The sequence below is a fragment of the Euprymna scolopes genome, chromosome 38, assembly GCF_053919585.1.
Source record: "Euprymna scolopes isolate OS-2025 chromosome 38, ASM5391958v1, whole genome shotgun sequence".
NCBI lineage: Eukaryota > Metazoa > Mollusca > Cephalopoda > Sepiida > Sepiolidae > Euprymna > Euprymna scolopes.
In genome coordinates, this window is record NC_136519.1 from 47,923,523 (window position 1) to 47,945,204 (window position 21,682).

The window sequence follows — 21,682 nt, forward strand, 5'->3', positions numbered from 1 at the left end:
TCGATCATTCCATTAGGAGTGAATCATCAACCATGCAGTGTATAGATAAAAGAGTTATCTACTCCTGAGTTGAATAGTACCGGGAAGTTATCTGCCTCCAGTACAGAAAGTTCCTATTTACTTGCCTCCCCACGAAAGCTGAGTTAGACACAAGGTCGGTTTTTAATGTGTGTGTGTGTGGGGGGGATCCAGCTCCCCAAGAAGAGGCAATCTAGATAGGAACAAAAATAAAAATTCTTATGAAGGATTTCTCCTCCACTGACCGAGGACAGAAAAAGTGAAATGTAATATCAAAACAGATACTACACTTTGTTCCTAGCCAGGAAATTATTTATCCTTTAGGATTATATAAAAAGAGATGGGAGCCGCCATTTTATTTTTTAAATGGAACTCTGCAATAAACCTATTGAACACAACATCTAAGACGTCTTCCATACTTGGCATGCAGAAGTTCCTAGAACTGCCCACCTGTGAAACTCTATACCATGCCATAGAATAAGTGGTCTGCAAAAAAAAGAAAAGCTTCTGGGTTTGACCTTTACTCCTGATTTGAAATGGAACGTGTACATTAAATCCGTTGCCAAGGTTGCTGGGAAAATAGTGGGATCCTTCTATCACTCCATTAGATATCTCACTGCTGATGCAATTCTCTACCTATATAAAAGCCAGGTACAGCCAAGGATGGAGTACTGTTGGCACATCTGGTCAGGAACTTCTAGAAGCAGCTTATCCTGCCTTGACAGAGTTCAAAATAGACTTCGTAGCTTAGTAGGGGATGCCCTTTTCTCTTCCCTGCAGCCTCTTTCCCACAGAAGAAACGTTGCGAGCCTGTCTCTGCTTTATCATTATTTTCATGGCAAGTGCTCGTCTGAGCTCCAATCTATGGTCCCTCTCACCAAACTTTCATGAAAAATACTTATCTAGCTAAAACATTGTCAATAATTTCCCACATTCTTTATCTGTGCCTAAACCTAAACGTAGATTCCGTGAATAAAACTTCTTTCTAAGAACTGTACGCCTGTGGAACTCTCTTCCGTTTGCCTGCTTTCCAGCTGACTACAATTTGGTCATCTTCAAGTTCAACGTAAACAAATTCTTGATAAACCGTATCCTTAAGTAATCCCATTTACTAAATTTCCACTACTAACGACTGCTATGATATTATCTCATTGACTACTGTACACTCATTAACCCTTATCCTTGATAAGTGGTGACCCTATGTAAAGAAAAAAATAAATAAATAAATAAAACATAATACTCTCATGACCATGTCTCAATTTCTTCTTTTTTTTTTTTAATTTTTTAAGGAATTTTTAATACTGGGCAATGCCGGGTGACATCTTTTAGTGTAGTACTCTATAAAAGTGAGAACGTGTGTGAGAACACTTCTCAACCGATGTACTTAAAAAATATTCTTAATCTACACCTTGAAATTTGATATATACGGTATTCAGACATGTGGAAAACTTTTTAATCAATTTCGCCTGGAAAATGGGCTGCTAAGGGGTAAAAATTGAAAAATTAATATGTGGGAGTCATTGGAGTTGTTTCTGTTTGTTAACTGTTTCATGATTGCGCATGTTAACGGTTCTTTATTTTTTATTTTTTTAATACATTTTCACCCCAAACAAGGCACGTTGCCACTTTGTTGTAGGGGGTACTATCGAGGACATAAGCATCAGGGGTACTATGTAGGAAGTTGGGTAGCAAGATGACGGTTCACGTTGCACTTGAACTTCTGCATGTCAGTGCAGTCGGGGAAGTAGGGACCTGGAAGGGAATTCCAAAGTCTAGCTGTTCTGAGGAAGAAACTACTGGAGTAGAATGCTCTCTTGCATCTAGGGATCTCTACTGTGAAGGGGTGGGATTTAGCTGCTTGTTGGGTTTGTCGAGGGTATTTACATCATGGGACACAAGTGCTTGCAGTTCGTCAGAGCATTCTCTGTTAAAGTACTTGTATAACAGGCAGAGGGATGTAACATTTCGTCGATGGAACAGAGGCTGAAGTTTAGCTGACAGTTCAGGACCTATCAGATTGGCGACTCTCTTTTGAACCTTGTCTAGGAGCGAGAGACTAGTGGCAGATGCGCCAGCCCAAATATGACAACAATACTCCATACATGGGCGAATGGTGGCCTTCTAGATGTATAGGATATTTTCAGGCATTAATAGCTTTCTAGCATGGTAGAGAGAACCCACCTTCTTCGCAGCGGCCCTGGCAATGTTCTCAATGTAATTGTTCCAACTCATGTTTCCTGAGAACGTTAGGCTAAGGAGTTTAAAAGATGTACTTTCAGATAAAGAATCATTGGCCATTGCTGTTGGCGGTAGGGAAGAGTTCTTGTAATTATTGAAGGAAACAAGTTTAGTCTTGGCAGCATTGAATGTGACCATCCATTTTTTCCCCATTCCACTACGGATCGGAGGTCATCCTCTAGTGTTTCTGCCATTTCTTTAGATATGTGTCCATTTGTTTTCCTGTCGTGTCTGTTATAGAGCATGGTGTCGTCAGCATAAATATCCATCTCACAGACAATTTTGTCATGGAGGTCATTTATGAATATTAAGAATAGCAGAGGTCCAAGGATAGACCCCTGAGGCACTCCCACATTTATATCATATTGTTTAGATGTACGACCGTCAAGGATAACCTGGATTTTTCTCTTATCCAAGAAGGATCTAATTATGTTATTTATTCTTCCAGCGATGCCGTATGATCTGATTTTTTGAGAAGACCCTCATGCCATACCCTGTCAAAAGCCTTAGATATATCTACAGCTACCGCTCTACCTTCCTCCACTTTGTCCAGTGACTGGTATATACGTTCTGAGATTACAGTTAGGATGTCTGCTGTGGAACGGGCTTGCCTAAATCCATATTGTTGATCAGTCAGAAGTTTAGTATCTGTAAGGTGATGGACTAGAGCTTGGTTAATTATGGTCTCAAATATTTTGGCGAAAAGTGAGAGGAAGCTAATGGGGCGATAATTTACTGGGTCAGTTCTTTCGCCAAAATTCTTGAAAACTGGCACTACAGAAACAGTTTTCCAGCAACAGGAAAGCAAGATTCATTAAGGCATTTGTTGTAAAGTTTGGAGAGAACTGGAGCTACTTTGGCGGCGCACTTTTTTAATAGCACAGCCGGGATGAGATCAGGTCCACATGCTTTTGAAGTGTCAAGCTTTCTTATGATAGCATGCACCTGAGCAGGGGTGATTTTCAGATCATCTAGTGTGGCGTCTGTCTGCAAAGGGAAGTCAGGGAGGGGGTTGTTAGCAGAGTCCAGTGTGGAGTTGGAGGCAAACCGTCTGGCAAACAAGTTAGCCTTCTCAGTTGCTGATTGTTGGATAGTGGGGGAATTGTTGATTGCCCATTATTTACTACACTGTTATATATTTTCCAGAAGTCTCAGATTGCTAATTTCTGTGCTTTGATGCGTTTTTTGGGTGGTTTCAGTAAATTCCCTCTTAGCTGTTGCCATTTCTTTCTTATAGTTATTTCTGGCTTCTCTGTTACTCTGTCTGTTTGAACTGGACTTATGTCGGTTAAATCTGCGGTATGCATGCTGCCTTTGCGCTATGGCAGCTGCACAAGTTGAAGTGAACCATTGGGGAGAGTGGGGTTTGCGTGTGGGAACATGTGCTTCAATTGCCGCTTTGAACCATTCAGTGGTCTCATTAGCGCAATGTTCAGCAGGAAGTGAAAAAATATTTTGCCATGGAGTGTCCCTGATGAGGTCACTGGTGGCTTCCCAGTCAGCCTTTTTATAATATCTCGTTGTTTTGAGCAGTGGTTCTTCAGTTTTGGCTCTAGAGTTTAGCGCGATTTCAGCTATTACTACTGCATGATCGGCATTCTCAAGAGGGCTGTGGGCATTCGTTGGACAGTCATCGGGAACTGAGTTAAGAAACAGGTCTAGAAGTGATGCATGTTGTTCTTGCTGGTCTGGGAAACGGGTTGGAAACGTAACCATCTGTGATAGGGAATGAGATATAGAGAAGTTACGTGTTGTGGTACCAGCTGCGTCTTTATGTTAAGTATAAGTCGGTTTGAAAACACCTTTTGTAAAGAGTGTCACACAGGCTGAATAGTTATTGTAATTGACTTTCTATCTTTAGGTTTCGGTTCAGATCTGACTATTGTATTATTTTTTACTTGCAAGAATTGAACGGTTTAAAAACATAATACTCGCATGCACATATCTCAATTACTGTATGAATCAAAATATAAAAGTTATGCATATTTTACGACTGGCCAACACCGGGCGGCCTGCTAGTATATATATAAAAGTGAGAATGTGTGTTTGTGTGTGGACACTTACCTATATACTCAACGAATTTTTTCATCTACAGAATTGAAATTTGTTATATATGGTATTCAAACATGTGGAAAACTTTTTAATCGGTTTTTATCCGGAAAAAAAATTATCTGTGAAGTGGTGAAGATTGAAAAATTGGTATGTGGGGGTTATCGGATTTTTATCTGTTTGACAACTGTTTCACGAACGTTTAATGGCTATCGTATTTCTATTTATTATATTTATTTACAATATTTCTATTTATAATAACGCTAGTGTATATATATATATATATATATATATATATATATATATATATATATATATCCAAAATGTAATTCAACGCAAATTTTTAAAATAAACAAAAATATATTTGTTTCTAAATCAAACTTTTCAATATCAATACACAAAAAAAGGTGAAAAAAATTCATAGAAGAATAGATGTGTGTGTAAATTAACAGCAGGATTTCTATGTATATGTGGAATGTTTATAGATCCATTTAATCACATCTTCGTCAGGATAGTCTTTTGTCTCCATCTTTTTTATTTCTCGTGGCAGGATGCCACTAAGAAAATAGAAGACCCGTCCGGTGCTATCAATTTTTAAATGTCGAGGCTGAGAGACAAGCTTGGTCACGCACGGGAAGTTATATGAAGATATATTTTCTTCGTGATAAAAAGCATTGTTTAAGAAATCTCTCTCTCTCTCTCTCTCTCTCTCTATATATATATATATATATATATATATATATATATATATATATATATATATATATATATATATATAAAATTCCAAGATGCAGTATCTCTGAAAAGACGCACTGCAGAAACATGTATGCATATATGTAGCTTATATTGTTTGTATAAATAAACATACCATAATCACGCTTTGTTTATCCATCGAGCATTTTTTTTTTTACAAACACGGGAGTTTCGGTGGATTTATATATAGGAAACTAAAACTGTGTGTGTGTGTGTGTATATATGTATATATATATATATATATATATATATATATATATATATATATATATATATATATATATATTGTGTGTATCTATATTCGAGAGAGAAAGAGATAAACAAATAATTGTTCTTTTTGATATTAGAATATAAGGAATCTCTGTGGATTTTCTTTTTGTCCAAGATAAATGGAACTTGCTAAAACAGCATCGCTGAGCAAATTCTCTAAGAACTGCTTTATGTTCTGTCTTTTGAGAAAGATATTATTTGTTTCTGTAGAATACTTTCATCTTTTCCGTCTTTTAGCAATTCATGATTATTTTCGGTGGGGTTTCTTTACAGAGAACGATATAAAAAAAAATTGCTTTTTCTTAGATGCACCTGCGTCTTTCTGGAGAAGCTTTGGCCGTCAATTGGGCGAACAATTGGCCTGTTAAGCTTGAGTTTGAAATAGCATTTTTATTGTCTGCCATACTTACATCTGAAATAGCATTTTAGTTGATCTGGCGTGCTTAAGTTTGAAATAGCATTTCAATTAGTCTGTCACGTATAAGTTTGAAATAGTGTTTTCTTTGGCCTGCCATGCTTAAGTTTGACATAGCATTTTCGTTGGTCTGCCAGACGTAAGTTTAAAAGATATTTTTAGATGCACCCAAACAACTCTGAGGAGCATGGTTTGTCTGTCGCGTATATGTTTGAAGTATTAACATTTTCGTTGGTCTGTCACGTTAAAGTGTAAAACAGACACAAACCCATAAAAAACGTCTTTATTATTTAGTATATTGCTTTTTCTTACTAATCTAAGAGGAAACGTCTTCAGTAAGCCTATTCGTTTCCTTTTTAAAACTGTTCCATGTCTTTTTAACATTTCATGTTTTGTGGACGTTAAATTATCTACTTAAGTTGATTAAAAACCTTTGTTATTCATAGGATAATACAATATTTCAAGTTTTACTTAATATTCGTAAATAGTCGTGTGTGTGTATAGTTTGTATATGTGAGTATGCATATCTAGTGTGTGTATATATGTGTGGGTATATATAGTCTGTATATGTGTGCATGCGTGTATAGTGCATACATGTGTGTGTGTGTGTGTGTGTGTGTGTGTGTGTCTGTACGGACCAGGATAATACAATACTTCTACTTTTATTTAATATTCGCAAATAGATGTGTGTGTGTGTGTGTGTGTGTGTGTGTCTATATACATATAGTATATATAGTCTGTATATGTGTGCGTGCGTACAGCATAATCGCATTGACACACTGGTTCTCGTCAGATCACCAAAGTTAAGCAACGTTGAGCCTGGCTAGTACCAGATGGGTCATCATTTGAGAATTCTAGGCGCTTTAGTGCTCTCTACTTATCTCGGCATTGTTTCTAGTCGTCCTGAACTTCCACTTAACAATGACGACTCAGAAGAGGTGTCGTAGGAGATCGCACAACACTTGCCACAAAATATTCCACTTGTAGTCATCCTTACAGTGGGTATCCATAGTCTGTCAAAACTGAAGGAAACCACTGTATATATATATATATATGAAGATGGTTGAATTTTATTTATTTTTTTATTAGCGATTAATTTCTTTCTTTTTTCGCTCCCTGGGCGTTTTTATTATTACAAGAAAGGAGTTATTTGCCCTTTGTTTACATTTTTTCGTCCACTTTTTAGGACGTATTTTACTTTTTTTAAATTTTATTTAAATATCATTTATTAATTATTAATTAATAATTACTACGTGCATAAAAGTAAGTCATCTACTTACTTTTATGCACGTAGTAATTATTAATTAATAATATTTATATATAAATAATATATATATATATATATATATATATATATATATATATATATACATAATATGAGGGAGAGTGGGAGATCTGTTATCTTTTTATTAACAATTTTAGCAGTTTTGAAATGCTGTTTCTTTTTTTTTCTTTTTTAATTTATTATTTAATCTTACTTTCCTAAACAACGGGGGATTTATCTCCTTTTCTGTTTTGCATGTCATAGCTCCACCCGTTTGTTTTTACTGAACTTATAGCTTTTATTTATTTAGTTATTTTTTTTTATTATTTACTTTTAAATATTTTTACATGCATAAAAATTATATATATATATATATATATATATATATATATATAATCCCAGTGGAAGTATGACATAAAGCCAGAAGAATTTTTTAAATGATCCCCCACCCCGCCAAAAACAAATTAAAGTACGTTTGTTAGTACGGGCCACTGTAGGCCCTGGAAAATAGCTCTCAGTGGCAGCCATGAACAAAGTGAAATCATCTGGCTTCTACCGTTGGACATTGTCTGGCAGTGGCAGCTAGTAGAATCCACTAGCTGTAATTGTCAGCATTGGTGGTTACTACTGGTTTGGCGCGATTACTTGTGGGTATTTGTGAGTGCTGGCGTTTACTGTGGGGCACTGACTGCCTTTGCAACTGAACTCACTGGCATCCATTAGAATACTTCTAACTGAAATCGTTTGTCTTTAACTCTCGTGCACTAGCATTCACTGGCCGACCAATTGCCTTCCAATGGAGTCTTGTGGTAGACTTTGATTGGCTATCAGGAGGGGATGAGTCTTACCGACCCATTCAACCCCCTCAGTATAAATAGGGTTGCACGCACGTTTTTAATTAGTTAAGTTTCAGACACTTCCAGTTCAGTCGGATTTGGAATTAGAGTTTGTGTTCCAGTTGAATTGCTGACAATGGCAGAGAGCTGAGCAGACAGCTCTGGGTAGAAACAGAACCAGTCGAGATGAGAAGCTGACCATATCTTCAATTATTCTAAAGAAGCGAAGAAGATCACTTAAAAATCCGCACTCTGATAAGAAGCTCTTATGAAGTTGAACCAATGGCCAAAGGGAGAAGTTTGATGGTTGGTCCGAGCCATGTGGATTTGTTATTGGTACCGTGTCATGACCAAGGAAAAACAAAGTAGCCGTGTGTTAACCTCTTATTATCAGCTCTGTCATGTGCTCAGCTCGTCTGAGAGATTGCCTCTGATTGGGCAAGTCAAAAGGAAAGTTGAATGCTTGCACCAACCAACACTGAGCTTATAAATCAAAAACAGATTCAAACGCATAAACCGCATGGTGTCGCTGTGGTTGTCTGTAATCGAGGTTGCTACAAATGTATATGAATGCCAAACGGATTTATTCCCAATAGGTGCATTCGTACAAGAGATATTCAGTTACATCTGTCGGAACTAACAATGGATATAGCTAATGTGTCTCGACTGTTTCACTAGATAATGTAATTATGGCTCAGTGGATTCACCATGTGTTTCATTAAACATTGATTTGTGTGTCTACAAAACCAACATGTTGTTTAGTTGATCATAAAAAGAAAAAATAAAGTGTCTTTGATCAAACCACTGAGGAATAATGCTTCCAAGCCTTTATTTTTTTCCAAGGGTATTAATAAAAAAGGTCGGTGCAATGGATTGAGGAGTACATTAGTTGACGAATTTCATTTGAAAATAATTCATATCTGAGAATAAGGCATTCTTCATGATTAGTCAAAATCAATATCTATTACTAATGTAGCTATTGTGTCTGCCTAGCTGAAGTCGAATCTGTATTATTACTTCTGTTAAATGCACTAGTGTACTATCAAATAAGGTATATTGCTATTTGGACATAATAGACTACTATTTGGAATCATATCTAACAGGGAATTGTGGGAAGTTGAGCAGTGAGATGTCTGTTCACATTACATTCTGCATGTCAGTACCGCAAGGGAAGCAGGAAACCGAGAGGGAATTCCAAAGTTTAGCAAATCTAAATGAGTTTATTTATTCTTTTCTTTTTTTTTTTTTTTTTACTAAAGTGGGTGGTCACCGCTTATCAAAGCTCGAAGGCCACTCGAGAATAAGGATTAATGATTGTGAGGTGGCTGTTGAGACAACATCGTAATCATTGGTAATGGTGGAAATTGGGTAATGTTTATTTAAGAGGATTGTTCAACAGTAACTTGTTTATGTTAGACATGAAAACGACCATGTTATACATGTTATAGTCAGCTGGAAAGCGGTCTCACCATATTGTGTTCCATAGATGGGCAGTTCCAGGAAAAAAACTTTGCTCGTGACATTTACATTTAGTTTTAGACACAGGTGGCTATTTAAGTAAATTGTCAGCAGTTGTTGTGTGTTATATATATATATATATATATATATATATATATATATATATATATACGAGAGGCGTGCAATAAGTAATGCCCCTGACCCACTTTCAGTTGTCTGATCTAGCTGAAATGTTGCATGTGCAATGATTTATGTCTCTATGGGTTATGTGGCAAATTACAGCTCTGAACTAATTGTGGTTTCTGTTTTACAGGTGTTTGAACTGAGTCAGGTGTGAAATGGAGCCTGTTGAATGTCGAGCAGTGATCCAGTTTTTGTATTTGAAATTGCGCACACCACAGGAGACTTTTGATGAAATGAAAGAAACTTATCGTGATAATGCCCCATCATATGACCGTGTAAAACGCTGGCATCGTGAATTCAAACATGGCCGGAAGTCTGTGGAAACAGCTCCCAGACCTGGTCGCCCCTTTCTGCCATTGATGAGGCATCTGCCCGTCAAGTTGAGGCTGCCATTTTAGAAGATCGGCGCATTACTATTCGCCAAATAGCCCAAGATGTCAAGATTAGTACAGGATCTGTGGAAATTATCATTCATGACCATTTGCATATGCATAAGGTGTCTGCCAGATGGATTCCCAGGTTGCTCACACCATTCCAGAAAGGAGATGTGCCAAGAAGATGAGTCAAATTTTTTCAAAAGACTGATTACACAGGATGAAACCTGGGTCCATCACTATGATTGAGAGACCAAAGACTAAAGCCCAGTCAATGCAGTGGAAGCACTTGGACACACTACCTCCAAAGAAGGCAAGGGCACAGCCCTCCGCTGGCAAGGTCATGCTTACAGTCTTCTGGGACCAAAACGAAGTAGTGATGACAGATTTCCTGGCAAAGGGTACCACAATTACAGGAGCCTATTATGTTTCACTTTTGAGGAAATTAAGGGAAGCTATCAAAATCAAGAGGCGGGTCAAGATCAGCAAAGGTACCCTCCTCCTGCAGGACAATGCTCCGGTCCACAACTCGCATGTCACCAGATCAGAAGCACGTGCTTGTGGGATATTGAAATTACCCCTCCCCCATCCTCCCTACTCTCCTGACCTTGCACCCTCTGACTTTCACCTCTTCCCAGCCATGAAGTTGTTTTTGAAAGGAAAGCGTTTCCCAGATGATGCAGCCTTGATTTCTGAAGTCACGTTGTGGTTGGAGGACCAACCTGGGGTGTTCTACAAAAACTGTCTCCAGAGCTGCATCAAACGATGGGAGAAATGCATAACTCTGGGTGGTTCCTATGTAGAGAAAGACTAATAACTGTGCCAAGTTTCGTTGCTCTACTGCTATGGGAAGTGGGTCAAGGGCATTACTTATTGCACGCCCCTCGTGTGTGTGTATAGATATATATATATATAGACTGCTTTTCAAAAGGTCATTGAAGTAAAGCAATGATGAGCCTGGCCACTACCAGATGAGTAACCGTTTGGGAACACTAGGCGCTGTATGTGCTCTCCACTTATCGCTGCATTGAAGGTGTGGTTGGAAATTGTGGAACTATTGTCACAATAATTTCACATGCAGACATCCTTCAGCGAGTATCTATAGTACGAAAATACTGAACAGAGCCGTTTTAACAGTTGTTATAACGAGAGGAGTCTGGTCCAAATATTTTACAGGGTTGGGTGGATGCATAGATAGAAGCTTAGTTGAGCGCTTGCTATGATAACCACAAAAGAGGAGAGATAGAATCGCTGCGTCTCTTCTGTGAGAAAGAGGACATGGGGTGAAGAAGAAGGTATCTCCCACTAGTTATGGAAGGCTCAAATAACCTAGAATCTCCTGTTAAATCTACTAAACCTCCAACAATCATTTGATTATGAAAATACACTTTTATAATTATGGAATGTTCAACTACCCTATTTTTAAAATATTTTCCAATAATACACCAATAAGCTTTTATTTATAAAACAGAAGTAAAAAATACGTTTTATGTCCATAGTCGAAACACTATGAATAGCTTGACACAGAAATAACACCTTGAAAGTGTGAAATTAAATTTTTTTTTTTTTTTTTTACATTTAAATCAATCCAAACTTTTTTTTACATTTAAATCAATCCAAACTTCCTGCTCATTATGTCATATTCTGACACGCTAGCTTTTTCAAAAGTCAAAATTAAACATGTCTGCACTACAATTAAATATACCATAGAAAAAATTGTTTCACAATAAACGTCTGATGTTAGATCAAATAAAATTTTCTCTTGGAGAGTATTTCTAAAATGTAAGGACAAGAAAGACAAAGAGTCGTAATATACGGCATTAACAATCTATTCAGCCCCCCCCCCCTCCTCCCAAGAACTTTGAGATCCCAAAGATTTGTCACCATGCCAATATCCTTCAGCCATAAACAGGAACTTGTAACTTTCGTCAAATCATTGCTTTGCAGTTTCTTCGTCTCCAATCTCCAAGTTATAATTAGCAGGATTTCTTTTACATAGTTGTATGACTTATATCAATGGCACCGTGGTAGTTTTATATAAAAGGAATGAATAGCGCCATGGGCCTTTTGGCTAGGAGCAACGTGTAAAAACAAAAAACAAAACAAGTGGAGCATGCATGGTCTCCCGTGAATGCACAGTGAACAAGGCATAAAAAAATGACTAAGTTCAGCATTTGCCCCCCCCCATCTAGCTCCAAAGCCCCAGAAAACATTAAATCCTGGTGAAAATCAGCAAACGGTGCAGTTTTAGGCCTTAACATATGTAAATTTGAGTTCTTCACCATGCAAAAAAGAAATGACTAAGTCCATCATTTCCCCTCCCCCGCCCTTTAGCCCCAAAAGTCCTCATATTAAAATTTGAGTTCAGCACCATGTAAACCTGCTATATAGACATACACAGAAAATTTTGGACAAATATGGTAAAATAGTCCCCAAAATGGAGTGTTTTATTAGTCCTAAAAGAGCCCCTGGGGCACACCCAAGATTTATCGTGCAGTATAGACAAACAAAATTATATAGAAATCAGTTAGTTACAACTTTTCAGAAAGTTTTATGAAAATCCAAGGCATCATGTTTTTTTAACAAGCACAAAAGTGTCAATTTTAGCCATTTTAACCCGAAAGGCACCTCGGGGAGCGGGGGGGGGGGGGGCGGAGTTTTCCCCGGAAAATCCATTCTGCTACTTTTTTATTCATATCATGTTTAATGTTTGTGCAAAATTTCAAAAAGATTCCAAAGCGTAGTTATTCAGAAAAGTACAGAAAGGCGAATGGACAAACGGATAAGAGTAAATTTACAGGCCCACCCTCCTTTTGTTGAGGGGGGGGGCAAAAAATCGATTTGATTTGGTAGCACTAAGTAGAACAGCCCCTGGAGTAATTGTTGTGAGTGAGAAAAAAGGATACCCCTTAGACACGTAAAAAGGTACAGTGACAATGAAGACTACGGACCCCTCCTCCCGATTTTTTGGGTTGGCCTTGTGCCTAATTGTTTATTATTTGTTTAATATTTGTAATTTTTACATTTACAGAAAATAAATGATAAAACCTGCAAAGTGTAGTATCTGTTCTGATACTACATTTCACCTTTTCTGTCCTCGATCATTGGAAGAGAAATCCTTCTAGACTGAGGCAATTTTAATTTTTTGTTACTATCGAGAGTGCCCCTTTTTTTGGGAGCTGGATTTCCCCCACATTAAAAACCGACCTTGTGTCTAACTCTGCTTTCGTGGGGAGGCAAGTAAATAGGAACTATTGTTGATTAAACAAGGATATAACTAAAGGAGATAATTCTTTGAAATCGAGATTAATGTTTTGTATAAATGACTGGAAATGAAGGTAATGTCACTAAACGGGCAAAGTATCTGAACATATATATATATATATATACAAAATAATAGAAACACCTTAAAAATAAACAAAATTTATTTTAATACTAGCCTGGGTGCCTGGCGTTGCCGGAGTGTTTGGAGGTGTGTGTTGCTCTTCGTGCCAATCTTAAATAATTTTAGTTGTATGGATTGAGACATTATCATCTTGAAATATGGCGTTCCCCTCCGGAAACAGTTCTTGAACCATAGGATGAACTTGGTCACCCAAAATTCCTAAATAGTCTCGACTGTTAATTCTTCCATGAAGAGTAATCATTAGTCCAGCAGATTTACAAGAAAGAGCACCCCAAATCATCACAGAACCTACAATCGGGAGAGGGGAATCTTGATAAAATGCTTCATTCGGCTGTTTCCAAACGTACACTTGACCGGTGGTCAGAAATAAGGAAAACGATACGTCAGAGAAAATCACATTTTTCCACTGCTTGAGGGACTAATTTTGGAGGTTTTTACACCACTCTAATCGCTTTGAAACATTTGTCTTTGAGAGCAGAGGTTTTCTAATTGCAGCTCTTCCATAAAATCCAGATTTGTGCAGCTTTCGACAAACAGTTTTTGTGGAAACTGAGTCCTGTAAATGTTTATTGAGCTTTGCAGTGATTTTAGGAGCCATGGTCTTGGGATCTTCTCTAATAATCCGCTTAAGAGTCCGAAGGCTCTTTCAAACTTCATTTTTCGACCAGACGTGCTTTTCTGGGGGCGTTTTTCCTTCTCTTTTAAAAAGCAGTCATTACTTTTGAGACTGTGCTACTTGAAACACTAAGCAATCGTGCAGTTTCTGTTACACTAGCATCTGCCTTACGAGCTCCAACAATTTGGCTTTTTTGGAAGCTCGTAAGGTTTGACATTTTCATAAGAAAAGCTTTTGATATCTTTAAATGTCTGTAAAAGCATATCATATGACAGAAATAATAAACAAAAAAAAAAGCATTAAAATATGTTAAGATTTGATTGTTTAAAACACGTTCAAAGATTGATGCCAAAAATGTTGGGTGTATGTCTTATTATGTCCAACCCTGTAGTTCGTTGTACGGGCTATCAATTACTAGGTCCGGGAGGCAAGTTAATAGGAACTATTGTTAGTTAAACAAAGATATAACTAAGGGAGATAATTCTTTGACATCGAGATGAATTTTTTGTATAAATGACTGGAAATGAAGGCGATGTCACTAAACGAGCGAAGTATCAGAACAATTATACATTGTTCGTTGTACGGGCTATCAATTTCTAGGTCCGGGAATCACTCTGAAATGTCTGAGATAAACAAATGAAATAAGGATGTGAAGATACACGAACTAAACTATTAATCCTGTATGTAACGTTTCTGTGCAAGAGACGTTACTGAGGAGATGGAATTTGTGAGAGCCGCAAGTGATGGTTTTATATGAAAAGGAATGAATAGTACTATTACTACGTTTTATTTAACTGCTGTTGATTAAATAAAGATATAACAAAGGGAAATAATTCGTCGAGATCGAGATGTTTTTATTTTTGTATAGATCATTTACCGCGAGGTAAAATACCAGATTGAGAAACTGGCACGGTCTATCCTTCTCTCGGGGGGGGGGGGGGTAGGTGGGACTCTCTTAAACCGTGGTAGGAACCCCATCTAGTGATGGCGTCATGAAAAAAAATAATACTCTTGATAGCCCTGGCAAAACATCCAGTATTCAGCTACCGACAAGATTTGAATTACACTACTGACTTGTGTAGTGAGTTCAATCTTGGCTACGGCCGCGCTCGATGAATGGATGGATAGATAGATCATGTGATTGGGAATGAAGGTGCTGCCATTAAACGATGTCGACTTAAAAGAAAGTATCGAAACGTATTTATGTAGTTTATATTGCAACGGAACATCAATGTCTAGGAGTGGGAACTGATCTGAAACGTTTTGTTGTAATTTCGTTCTGTCGGTTTCAGGAACTTATACGGAAATTGGACCGGTTCCTTTTATTAATAATGTAGTCTAAACGGTCTATTTCAAGTTAATTCAATTTTATACAATAGTAATAACTTGTCTCTTTTATGTCTGCTTGTGCATATGCGAAGTCATAAGGTTAACTCACTTGCAAATTGCTTTACAAAAAATACAGTTTATTATTAACTATATTCTGTTATGTGTTTATAAGAACATATTCGGATATATAGCAGGTCTTGATGATGAAACGTGTTAAAGGAGCTTAATAAATGGGTTAGCAGAAGCCGAATAGTGTAACGGTTAGAAGCGTCGAGTATCGTCTAAGCAGTCGAGTTTCAAACCTGGCTTGAGGTAGTTGCTTACCTGGCTACACTGATGAGCTGTGATACAGCGAAACAGTACTGTATGTGGATGATTACATATATATATATCTATATCTATATATATATATATATATATATATATATATATATATATCCATCTATCCATCCATAACCTCCAGCCCCTGGAGGGACATACGCCATCTACAACGTTGTAGATGCTTTTTTAGGAAGGAGTTCTTTTTTCGGCCACGCCCAATCTTTCCAGAAAGTACATACAGCGCCTAGCCTTCCCAAATGGTCCCCCATCTGGTACTGGCCAGGCTCAACGTTGCTTAATTTTAGTGATCTGGCGAGAGAACCGGTGTGTTACCGTGATTGTGCCGTACACACACACACATATGTGTGTGTATAATAAAATTCCCTTGATATGACTATCCTACACTGGCATAAGAGGATTGGTGCACCTTCTGTAAGTGATGTTGCTTATAATAAAAATATTAAGGTGGATACTCCACCAGATTAGATGCATTCTTATCCTGGAATTTAGTAAGACCGAGAGACCAAAAGAAAGATATAATATAACCTTGTTAACCGGCCAATAAGTGAGAATTTAATATCCCCATCTTCTTTACCAACTTGTCTTTAAAAATGAAAAGAGAGCTAATGGAATATTCGAATATCTATGCATCATATATAGAGATTAAGCGTGAGCCGTTGGAAGAACGTCTTGATTTTCGATAACGCCAACTAAAGTAATACGAAAAAAAGAAAAGATATATATATATATATATATATATATATATATATATATATATATATATATATATCTGTATATCTATAAAAGTGAACGTGTCTGTATCTGTCTCTCTGTGTATCTCTGTGTCTGTACATTTCCCTATGCAATAACTCTCTTAATTTTAAGTCTACAGACTCGAAATTTGATATACAGGGTAGTGAAATTTGGAAAAATCTTTGTGATCGGTTTTCAGCCAGAAATTTGTCTGTTAAAGGGTTAAAGTTCAACGATTTGTCCTTTGGGAACTCTACCAAACTCCTCCGACAATTTTGGGTCTAAACACTTGAAATTTTAGATATAGGTTCCTTGGACATGGATCGAACTTAATTTAATATGATTTAAGCTCAAAACAATAAATGTTAAGGGGTCATAATAGGGGTCAAAGTTAAAAAAAAAAAAATTGACCGCTTCAGTCTCTACTAAATTACTAAGACAATTTCTGGTCTAAACATTTGAAATTTTACATAAAGGGTATTCAGAGATAGGGCAAGCTTTTTAATCGGTTTTGGGTCGAAAATTTGAGTTACTAATATATAAATGTATGTATGTTTGCATGTCTGCCTAACACTTTTGACAGAAGCGACGGATTTTTACAAGATCAGTATCGTTTTGAAGTTCGACCTTTCAGAGGACAAATATTGAAAACTTGGTTAAAAACAATAATATCTTCATCTTCAACTGGGCACTTTTCTACAGGGAGGTTGCTTTTTTTCGCCGATATTTTCGAAAGTCCTCCTCTCCTTTCAATTTTCTAGCCTTAATTAGACCTATGTAACTTCCGGTTTGGCGGTTGTTGTAACAGCAAAGACGTCAGGTTTCCCCCCTCCGTTCTTTTCCTCCTTTGTGGTACGGGTTCAAGCCTGCCTCCATACTACCACTTTTTATTTTTTTTTTTTGGCTCAACATACACCTCCAAATACCCCGGCAATGAGAGAGAGAGAGAGAGAGAGAGAGAGAGAGAGAGAGAGAGAGAGAGAGAGAGAGAGAGAGAGAGAGAGATGAAAAGAATCTTTCTTTATGGAAATCGCACCAGACAAGGCATGAAACAACTTGATGTAATGTGTTAATATGGACTAAAAGTGATTATTGAAAAAACAGGAGATGCCTGAGAACAAGAAGATATAGATAGAAGGAAAACAGTTCCACAAGTGACATTTGCTCAAATACGAAATTCTTTCTTTTTTTTTTTTTTTTTTACTTTTGTTTTTACCTCTCTTGTCCGTTTAGTGCACCATCTCATTTGTAATATCAATTGACACGAGTTATCTTAACAGCCAAGTAAAGTAAAAAAAAAAACAAAAAACAAAAAAACTCAAAAAAAAAAAAACCTCTACCACCTCCTTTTATCAATATGAAAAAAAAAATCTGGACCCTGTTAAATATGTTCAGTATTCAAAATTTATTCGAAATACATTTTTATTTAGATGAGAACATACTTGGATGTATGACAAGTTTTGCTGGTGGAACGGAAATGTTAAACATTCGACATATACACAGAAATGTTGGTGTTAATTTACACACACATCTGTTCACCTATAAATTTTTTGTGTGTATTCATATTCATATAAAAACCTTTTTTTCTATTTACATAAAAAAGAAAATACTACTTTGTTATATATGGGTCGTGGAATTGCTAATCTGCTATTCTTTTAAACATTCATTTTAATTAATTTCCTATTAGTTTTTTTCAGTTTTCCTAAATGATGATCATCTTTAGTTAACTATTGCGTCTAATTATATTCATACAGATTATTTTCATGATTTATTCTTGCGTAATATTTGCGTAAAAAGGTAATAGTAAGCACAAACCTCTTTCTATATATATTTATGTATGCGTATATATATTTTTTAAAATTTGCCTACCAAACTCCTCTGTCAGTTTTTCGTCTTCAGACATGAAACTTAATATACAGGGTAATATATATATATATATATATATATATATATATATATATATATATATATATATAAATCGCTCCAGACAAAGCGTTAAACCACTAATTGTAAAGCAGCTTAAAAGAACGAATGATGATGATCAGAGAAACTGGAGATGCCTTTTAACCTTAGTCTTGTAAATACCATATGATAACCCTGGACAATAGAATTGAAAGGAATATCATATTAAAATGTGCATACACAACCTTTTTGTTTATTATTCTTTATTATTTTTCTCTACTGAGAAAAAAAAATGTAAATAGCTCCACACAAGGCATGAAGCCACTTGATGTAAGGAACTAACAAGAATGAAAGGTTATTATTGCAAAGATAGAAGATGACTTATTCCTGAAAAGCGTAAGACTATAGATAGGAGGAAAACAGTGAGCAGGAAGAGAGTTCCACAAGCTTGCAGTTCTTGGAAAGAAGCTATTTGAATAGAACAACTGTAATGAGGCATCAAAACAGCGAATTGATAGAGACCACTAGACTAACGAGTCAAACGTGCTGGAACAAAAGAAGCAGAGAAAAGATCAGACAATTCCGAGGAACACATGCCATAATAGTATTTAAATAAGACTAAGATTAGCCACATCACCTCTGTAAGAGAGAGGTTGCTGAGGAGCAGAAAGGACGAGACCAATCAAATTATGGGTACCTTTCTACACCTTATCAAAAACTCTCAAATGGGACAGCAATTCAATGTCCATACATGGTCTGAGAGTAGATTTGTAGACCAGCCTCAGGTTTGAGAAAGTGTTTAGAGTGACAGAAGGAAGAAATTTTATGAGAAGCGCATCTCTCCCTCTATCTCCCTCACTCCCAATATGCTCAACTCAATATATATATATATATATATATATATATATATATATATATATATATGAACTCCAAGAAATATTTAATGAGAAAAAAAAAAACAAGAAGTTTTATAGTTGATTTCTCATCGAGAGCAGAGTTATCCCTGAGAATCTCAGGAAGGAAAGGGACATGCCTACGATTGAAAGATATGAGTTAAATCTTAATAGGATGAAAAAATCTCTTACTCCGATTCATAGCTGAACTGTGTGTGTGTATCACACACACACACACATGCACACATATGGATAATAATGTCTCGAAATAGCAATGTCTTCTATACGACATGAAAAAGGAAAATCTATTCCAATAATTGTAGGATCTAGCGGACTCATGAAAAAGAATTTCAAAACAATGGGTAAGCATATCTGGTTAGCTCAGATTCAAACAATAGCACTTAAAAGGACGGTTCAAATCTTTAAAAGATTGTTCGGTTTGAATGTTTGCAATCATGGGTGGATGTCTGGCATCTGATAGAATGTTCCAGCCCCATCTACAACAAAAGAAAAAAATATATATATTAAATGTTTTTTTTCTTTATTCTCCATGAGAATGGAAATGTTTGAAGTTAGAATTTACAACATTTTTCTCCATAGAAACAAACAAACAAAAGCTTGAGAAATAATGTATGACGAATAACATGTTACCAGGCAATATTGGCTAGTTTTACTATTTGTTCAAATCGGGATTTTTTTTTCTTTTTTATCCTCTGTTTAAATAACTTGTTTCAATTGAAATCGACTAAAATCTCTCAGACACTAAGTAATCGAAGGATTAATGTATTCCAATAGCGGCATATTGATATTTTCCAAACGCAATTAAAAAGAAAATAAAAAAAAAATGCAAAATTTGGTCGTTTATTAAGTGTGAACTAATTATTTTTCGATGCTTATTCAGATTGGCACTTAAAAAAAAATACAAAAAAGTTAAGGAACGAAGATGAAACATTCCAAAAATCACGTAATTCGATCAAATACTGTTTTTTATTCAAGAAAATCAAATTTTATAAATAAGTAATAATTAAATCCGATTAAATAAAATGGGGAGGGCACAACTCAAATGGACGTGTCGACGTGAGAAATAAGCCTAATGTTCAATGCAGTGTAGTAGAGTAAAATTGCTAAACCTTGTAAATTTTGAGTTTCTTAGCTTTAAATAAAAACTTGATCAATTTACGTGAATTTGGAAATATGACATCTTGCTTCTGTAGCAAGTATGTACATCATATACACTTTTCTATCTTTTCTTTATTTTTAATTGCCACCATAAGTGCCAATTTGAATAAGCACCTATTTTTTCTTGTGTTATTATTGGATGGACTTTGCAATTCTTCAAACAGACTGAGTAAATATCCCGTCAAAGAGTGATCGATATTGAAGTCTTAAAAAAAATCTAATGTTTAATTGAATATTTTTCCTCTTGTATTTATTCTTACAATCCATGTAGAAATTTTTTTTCTGTTGGGGATGTATTTCTTTTTCCCCCTCTTCTTCCTTTCTCTTGAGTTTGCTTCGCTGCTGCTGATGTTGTTAGTCATGTGACTAATTTATGCCTGTTGATTTATCTGTACATTTCTGCGTTTTATGATAAAATTTAAGCAGAAGTTGGCAATTGGGACTGAACACTTGGAATGCGTTGGCATGCTATATTGTTTCCATCTAAACAGGACGTTAAAATGTTGAAGAGAACCTGTCTAAGTTACCTGGCAAATTTTATAATGTTGAAGTGATTGCGTCTAAGTTACCTGACGAATTCGTATCTCGCTGAGAGAAATATACTTCAAGTAAATCCAAGAAATCTGTTGAGGACTTGGCAGTTTAATGTGTCGGAAAATTACCAACTTGCAGGAGAGAAGACACATGTGAGGAATATTCTCACAAGGAAAGATTGAATCAATATAACTAGATATTTTCTAGGGCCTGAAGAAAATGAATATGTCTCAATCTGCAATTTTTCTAAATCAAAAGAAAAGAACATTTATATTCTGACTGGACTCAAAGAAGGAACGAGGAAGTTTTTCCTGGACTGCTTGCTTCTTCAGAGAGCGTTATTATACAAAGAACTATGTGTATTTTTTTTTTTTTTTGCAGTTTATTCCTTCAGGAAACCGAGGAAATAAATTCCTCGCTATAAAAGAACACTCTTGGAACATTATTTCAGATAATAAGTTATCTTTATCTGCTGATATTTCAACTAATCTACTCAAGAAGACTAATTTTATTTTAGGCATTACAAAATGTAAGCTTAAATTGCAAACAAAGGGAACAAACTCTTTACGACTTGGCTAAAGTATTTCGACTTAAAAAGAAAAAAAACTATGTTGATTGAAATCCCATATCAGCAGTAAATAAAAAGAAGGCCTTGTCAACCCGTCTTTCTTTCTTTCTATCTTTCATAATTGTTACCACACAAAGGACTTTCTTCATAGCTGAGAGCAAATCTTAGCAGCAAACAGCTCATGCACTTTTTTGGGGCTCTAAGTTTCTTTTTCTTTTCCTAATAAAATTGTTCGTTTGCTCTATCCACCAAGTCTTTTCTCTTATTTGTTTTGTTGCTTTTTATCTTTGTGTTGGTGACGTTTTTATACATCGAAGTGCCCT

General features: G+C 36.1%; 1 protein-coding gene across 1 annotated transcript in view; it reads left to right on the forward strand.

Moving 5' to 3' along the window:
• The window catches only part of LOC145263137 (diacylglycerol kinase zeta-like), a 1,403,365-nt gene that overhangs the window by 764,233 nt on the left and 617,450 nt on the right, over positions 1-21,682 (forward strand). The window lies entirely within an intron of this gene.